Below are 7,105 nucleotides of genomic sequence, written 5' to 3'. Positions count from 1 at the left end.
ATTTTGGAAACAAAAACGAGTCTGAAGGAGCAAGATCAGGGCGGCAGAGTGGATGGGGTAAGGCTTCCCAACGACATTCTTGTAGGACAGCCCTTGTTGTCCCAGAAGGATGAGCAGGTGCATGTGTAAAAAACAAATTCCTTGGCACAGCTTTCCTGGCTCTTTTCGCACCAACGGAATTTTCGATTACCGTCAGGTTTCTTCCCCCATGATTGTCCTGTGTTATTTGAGACATTTTTATCAGGATGACCCCTTTAAAGTCTTCCAAATCAGTCACCCCAACCTTCTGAGATTACCTCCGTGTCTTGCGTTTACCTGGCCCAGCAAGCCCCCTTGGAAGCCAGTGTTTTCATTAGACCTTTCTCTCTGGATCACACTGGCAAATCTAACACTCATGCACAGGTAAACTTTTTTCTATAAAATCATCTTTATTAACTTTGATCTTGCTTTAAAAACTGATGGAGAGATCAGCTCTTTGAGCTAGCTGATCTGCCATGATCCTTTGGACACCCATTGATTTGAAAGTTTTCTGAGGCCAACATGTTCACGCAAAATTAAAAACGTTGAACCATCTGAGATTCCAAGTTCAGTATCTATCACACCAAATGGTGATTCTCTGGTCTTCTTCCACCAGCTTCCTCCGCATTCTCTTCCTTTGTTGTGAATGGTGGTCTCCTCTTTCTTGGCTCGTCTTTGCTGTCTTCCGGATTTGCCTTAAAATGTTTGCTTCCTTGTATGTGGGTTAGCATTCCCATAAACCCAGGATGATGCGTCAATGATCGTGAAAGATTATCCACTTGGGTTTTGTTAAAACTTTGATATTAGCCCAGACCACAAAATAATTTCTTTCCACTGCACGAAAAGTATCCTATTGTTGCAGGTACCCTAACAAGATTTAGAGATGATTACTGAGTGAACTTGTCTGGTCACCCACCGATCACAGAGACATCCTTAAGTACATTCTGCTTGAAATCAACTTTCATGCATGTGTGAACTAGAGCCCTCCCTGCTGCTGCTGCTGCTGCTGCTAGGTGCTATCACGTGGGTTCCATTCATAGCAAGCCTTGTCCTGTGCCATCCTTACAACTGCTGCCTTATTGGAGTCCAGTTTATCTCAGTGGCATTGTTTAATAATTCCTGAACTCTACTGGGTCTCTTTTCTTAGGACAAGGCACCAATAGGGATGGCTCTCTCCCAGTCAGTTGGTGTAGACTAGTGAGTGCTTCCAGTGCTGATTTCGTCTGTCCATTTTTGGAAACCTGTCTTTCACCAATGCCTTCAGTGAAGCCTTCTTCCTTCAGTATGGCTCCTGGTCATATACTTCCTCTTGAGATGACTGCATGCTGACCAGTTCTTTTTGGTGCAGGGGCTCTATCTTCTTTCCATCTTCTTTTGATGCTTCCTGCATCATTTAATATTTTGCTCATAGAATGTCCTTCAAAATTGCTATTTGAGGCTTGGTTTTTTTCTTCTTCAGTTCTTTCAATTTAAGATATACTGAGTGAATGCTTCCTTTTGGGCTTTCTACCTCCAAGTCTTGCATATTTCATTAGCGTGCTTTGCCAGTAGCAATACTTTTTGACTCACCCTTGTGGATATCTATACATGTGTAGATGTATGTATGTGAAGCTTTCAAAAAATTTGTGGAAATGAAAGGAAAAGGTAATAGTAAATGTCCTTGCCTTTTGGAAGTCCCCTTCTGCATGTATAATGTGTGTGTGTGTGTGTGTGTGTGTGTGTGTGTATCTTACCACGCCAAAATGTAAGACGGGCATTTACTTTGATAATGCACAGATCTCAAACGCAGGTGTGTTTTTTTTTAAATCTTGAATATATCGCAATACGCCTGGCATACGACAGTCTCCCCCCCCCCCCCAAATTACCCTTAAAGAAGTGAAGCGGAGGTGGGAGAACACGTGGTGGTGGTTTGGTGCCGACTCACCGGGACTCTGTGCCACAGCACGAGCAGGGTCAGCCTCACAGTGCACGTCGTATGACACTTGGGACAAACATCTCGCTCCCAGCCATCTTGCCTTCTACTGGCTGTTTTAAAAAGTAGACGCCGGTGGGTTCTGCTTGCCCAGCAGTTTTCCTGACCTGGTCAGTGCTCCTTCACTGATCTCAGAGGGTCTGTCAATTGGGGTGCCCTCTTCTTTTGTGGTCAAGACGTAGACATGCAACCCAATCAGACACCCTTGTTTGGGAATTTGAATGGAGAGGTGGTGGGCAATGCTATAAAAAAAATAGCTGATTTGCCTGACTGGCCACCATTTCTTTAGTATTTTAATTGAAGGTCTAAACATCGATTTCAGCTCAACTAGGTCAAAGGACTTTCTGTTACTTGGATAGCCAAAACGATAGCCCATCTCTCAGTGAACTCAGTTGTGGGTAGTAGGAGGGTCGAGAAGCACTTTCTGAATTCTGCCTGCATGGGTTAGTGAGAAGGGTCAGGGAAAGGAGCCATTTGACCTTGGCTAGAGAAAGAGGTTCCTGCCGGCAGGGATGACCTTTTGTGATGGGCCCCTGAAGTCAGAATCACAGAGGATTTTACAGTCATTCCAAGAGGAGTCGGGGCTTCTGAGAGGGAAAATGATTTGGCTAACGGCACACAGGGAGTGGCCACACTGGGATGAGGACTTCTCTGACTCCCAGTCTACTGCCTAGCTCACGACCTCACAATGCCACTGTGAGGTTTCTAGGGGGTTGCGGCAGAAGAGGGGCAATATTCAGGGTTTACTAAGTGGCTATCAAGGACAGTCTGTCTTGGAAAGCACCCCAAGAAGTCAGCAATAGAATTGGGGAAGACTCCAAATATTCTCGTTATGCTGGTTTCTTCCTACATTTCCCACGAGGGACTTGGCAGTGGAGACTGGCATCCGGGCTTTCACAGCATTTGGGGGCGCGGTGGTGGTGGGGGGTGGTTAGTGTGTGTCTCCCATCCCTCTTTAGCCACTTGAAGTTTGAAGCGCCCTGGATAAAGCGTTTGGTAGAATGAACTCTGTCACTTCCAGTATCTTTATCCTCTGGGTGACTCGGCGGGGGTCTCCAGTCCTTGGTAATCTTTACCTGTAGTTTGAGGGGTCCAGTGGGGCGGGGTGGGGCTTCTGGGAAGAGCCCAGCAGTGTGTGAGGAGGAGAGCATACTCAGAAGTCAGGCCTGGGCTCCCTCTAGGGCTGACAATGATTTACTTGCTCTGGGCAGAAAGGGCCAGTGTAAACAGCATGTGCTGCTAGTTTTAGGAGAGAGACAGAGGAGCCTGGAGCCTGTTCTCCGAGTGCTCAGGCTGAGGTGGAGGATAAGGAGTGAAGGTCTTCCGAGACGTGCTTTTCCGTCATCAACAGGCACGATAAGTTTAACCAAGACGTCCAGAGAACTTCTCACACCCCCCGAATTATGCTAGGCTCTGCGGTCCACATCGGAATGCGACATACTTTCCAACTGCAGAGAACCACAGAGAAACCTAAAACCAATGGGGGCTTGATAAGATGTAGCCAGGGATAAGCCACAAAACAGAATCACAGAAGAGAGGCAAGCACCCCGCCTGGGACTCTGGTAAGGTTTCCTAGAGGAGAGGAGAGGGCACTGAAGCAGAGGAGAGAGCCAGCAAAGAAAGCAGAAGGTCAACCCCACGGGCAAGAAGACCACGTGAACAGAGGTGTGGAGTCAGTGTGTGGGGAAGGGCAGGCCGTAGCTGGTGTTACTAGAGCAGCGTGGGGAGCTAAAGGGAGGCAGGTGTGTGTGGGAGGAGGGGTGAAGGAAGCTAAAGAACCGGGTCTTTATTCTGAGCAGGGAAGAGGGAAGTACCAGGGGAGAGCACAGTAGCGTGCATTTGGAGACATGGGGCCAGGAGTGGAGGCTGGGAACCACATGGAAAAGATGAGATGAGGCATTCATAAGGAGGCTGGAAGGCAGGGGCTGTAGAAACAGCCAACATCTCCATGGGCCATGGAGATGGAAGAGAGAGGCACGAGCCTGGGAGCTTCCTGGTTTCTAGCCTGGTGCTTGGGTGGACAATGATGTCAGGGATTGGGATAAGAAAGACAGAGGATAGGAACTGGAAACACAAGGAATCCAGGGCAGATGATCCCTTCAGGACCAGTGGTGTGAGTGGCGATACTGGGAGGGTGGAGGGAGGGTGGGTTGGAAAGGGGGACCCGATTACAAGGATGTACATGTGACCTCCTCGCTGGGGGACGGACAACAGAAAAGTGGGTGAAGGGAGACGTCGGACAGGGCAAGATATGACAAAATAATAATTTATAAACTATCAAGGGCTCATGAGGGAGGGGGGAGCGGGGAGGAAGGGGGGGGAAATGAGGAGCTGATGCCAGGGGCTTAAGTGGAGAGCAAATGTTTTGAGAAGGATGAGGGCAATGAATGTACAAATGTGCTTTACACAATTGATGTATGTATGGCTTATGATGAGTTGTAGGAGCCCCTAATAAAACAATTAAAAAAAAAAAAACAGAGATTGGAAACCAGTGTGGGTGGGAGCGGTTAGTGCTGAACAACGTTCATGCCTCACTCACACGAACCAGGCATGCAGCCAGGAGTTTCTCAGGCACTTTTTTGGGGGTGGGGCAGGTCTTTATGAAGTATTATTATTGTCATTCCCAACTAATTGATAAGGAAAAGGAAATTTCATAATGTGGAAGAGCGTGGCCAAATCTACACAATTGGTAGGGTGGTGAACGTTGTTAGAAACCAGGCATCCTGACTCCAGGGCCAATGCTCTTCGCCACCGGGTTGTATGTGAGTTATGTGTGATCAGGCTAAGAGCCTCCCCACAGGGAGAGGGTCTGGGCCAGAAATAGAATTACGGGTAGTGGTGGTCAACAAGGTCCAAATCGCGGTTTCAAAAAAGCAGCCAGAGGGTCACGGGGCCACCAAACAGACGAAACAGAAACATACCCTCTGATTTTTAAATTAGAAGCTATCACTGCTCTCTGGGTCACAGAACAACAAGACAATCAGGAACAGTGTGGCAGTCTCAAATGGAAACGTTCACCAAGTTAAGCCGACATATTAATTATAACAGTTACTGTGTCGCTTGGTAATTATCCTAAACAGTAAGCATTTCACATAAATAGCCGTAATTAGAACCGCACAAGTCTCCCAAACTGTGTCCTTTGGAATAAGTAGTTTCTGAGGATGTTAATAAGTGTTTGGATAGAAAAGGGTCGTAGCGTTAGAGACACGCAGGCCATGCGGGTATAATTCCGAGAGAGAGCAACACCTGCCTTCTGCTTCCCCCGACTTTCTCTGGTCTCTGGAAGGTGGCAGTGCAGTGGCGAAGCAGACAGACCAGACGAAAGATCCAGGGCAAGTTACTGGGTTTCTTTAAGCCTTGGTTTCCTCCTCTTTCTACATGCACAGATCACGTCAAATGATCACTCCCGGGATTAAATACAATATTGGATTTAAAACACTCAGACCAGAGGCTAGCACAGAGTGAGAACTCCATAAATAAGCAATTATTATCTATTGTTAACAAATATCTCTGATAGCCTAGCTTATTCCCTGATTCAAACATATCCGCACATCACACATTGTCACATACAATGTTACTTACATTTCTTAAAAGTCAGCCTTGGCTCTGACTCCCGGTTAGTTGATATTCTCTGCGTCTCCACCTCACCACAGCCTCCGGCAGGGCTTTTGCCCTCCTCCACTCCAGGGAAGGGGACCAGGGAAACGAAGGATTTATGTCCTGGCAACATGGCCTTTGACGAGTCGTCTCTAGCTCATAGTTGCCTTTGAGCACACTGCAAAAGGGCACGTACCCTCTGAGTGCACACTGTTAGGACCAGGGCACACTGAGTTAGCCACCCCCTCTCCACTTGCCTCCTCCTTAGGATGCCCTCGTATATATAGTAGTTTTGACTTTCAGGTCTGAGGAAGGGGCTGACAGCTGGTGATCATTGAAGAAACAAGGTAATGGCTCCTTTAACCCAGAAGCTCAGGAGACTAGGTCTCCACTGCCCTAGTCAGACACACTATCCTTCCTCCCCTCCCCTCGCTGCTCATTCACACAGGAGCCTGATGTGAGAATACCTTTGCTGATACCCCATGTCTTCCCTGTTCCTCCGAAGCCCCCTGACTGTGATTGTCAGATGACAGTTTGGGAAAATAGAAGCAGAGGGGGGATGGCTTTCCAGGTTTCCCTTGACACATGAGGAGCACTCCTAGCTTATGGTCAGGGGAAGGCCAGGGACAGAGAGAGGCTGGGTACACCCACTAGTTTCTCAATCCCCACTCAGTGGCCAAGGTGCTTGGCTTCCAATAGGGGCTCTCACCACCCAGAGAGACACTTCCTCCATGAAGCAACCTTGGGAGGAAGCAGATACTCCCTGTTCTTCTCTGGGGATGATGGGTAGGGTGGAGGGGGACAGGCACAAGCTCAGTACCACATAGTCTCTCTCTCACACACACACACCACACATGCACACCATAACACACACACACACACACACACACACACAGAGTCTCCTCAGAAGAGATGCTACCTGAAAGCATCCCTTTTCAGCCTAGAAGCTCAGGCTAGGTGACCTGTGGTAAAGTGGCAGGGCTGTTCCCTGTCTGTACCAGGGCCCCTCTAAAGTGAAGAAAGGGTAATGGGGGCCGGGGTTGGTTTGACAGGCTCCCCACAGCTCGGATGTACCAGTCTAGAGGGGTTGTCACTCCCCCTGAAACCTGACAGGTGTGAGCGGCTCAGGCCCCAGGGTGGCACAGCTGGACCAGAAGTGGCGTGTCCCCATCTATCCTGCCAGCGACAGCACTGGCCTGTGCATCAAGGGCAAACTGAGCCGACACCGTTTTGCTCCGGGTCTGCCTTGGGGGCTTTTCAAGAGGAAGACAAGCTGCAGCCTCGGCGGGGGTGGGGGTGGGGGGTGTTAGGGCCTGTGGTCTTCAGGCTGAGGAACAAAGGCCCAGCTGGGGAGGGCAGGGGAGCCTTTGCCTCTTCACAGGGCTGGTCCCCCTCCTCCTGTCTTCTCCCGGGGCCGGTGACCTCATCCCCTTCCCTTTCCCTAAGGGTTGGCCTCTCCCTCCATCCCTTCTTCATCAGCTCCCTGGGTCTAAAACCTGCCCCCCTCTTCCTAGTCTC

Source organism: Echinops telfairi, unplaced genomic scaffold (assembly GCF_000313985.2).
Source record: "Echinops telfairi isolate 266 unplaced genomic scaffold, ASM31398v2 ScPeMD7_7458;HRSCAF=8496, whole genome shotgun sequence".
NCBI classification, from domain to species: Eukaryota; Metazoa; Chordata; class Mammalia; order Afrosoricida; family Tenrecidae; genus Echinops; species Echinops telfairi.
Note: the sequence above shows the minus strand (reverse complement) of the source record.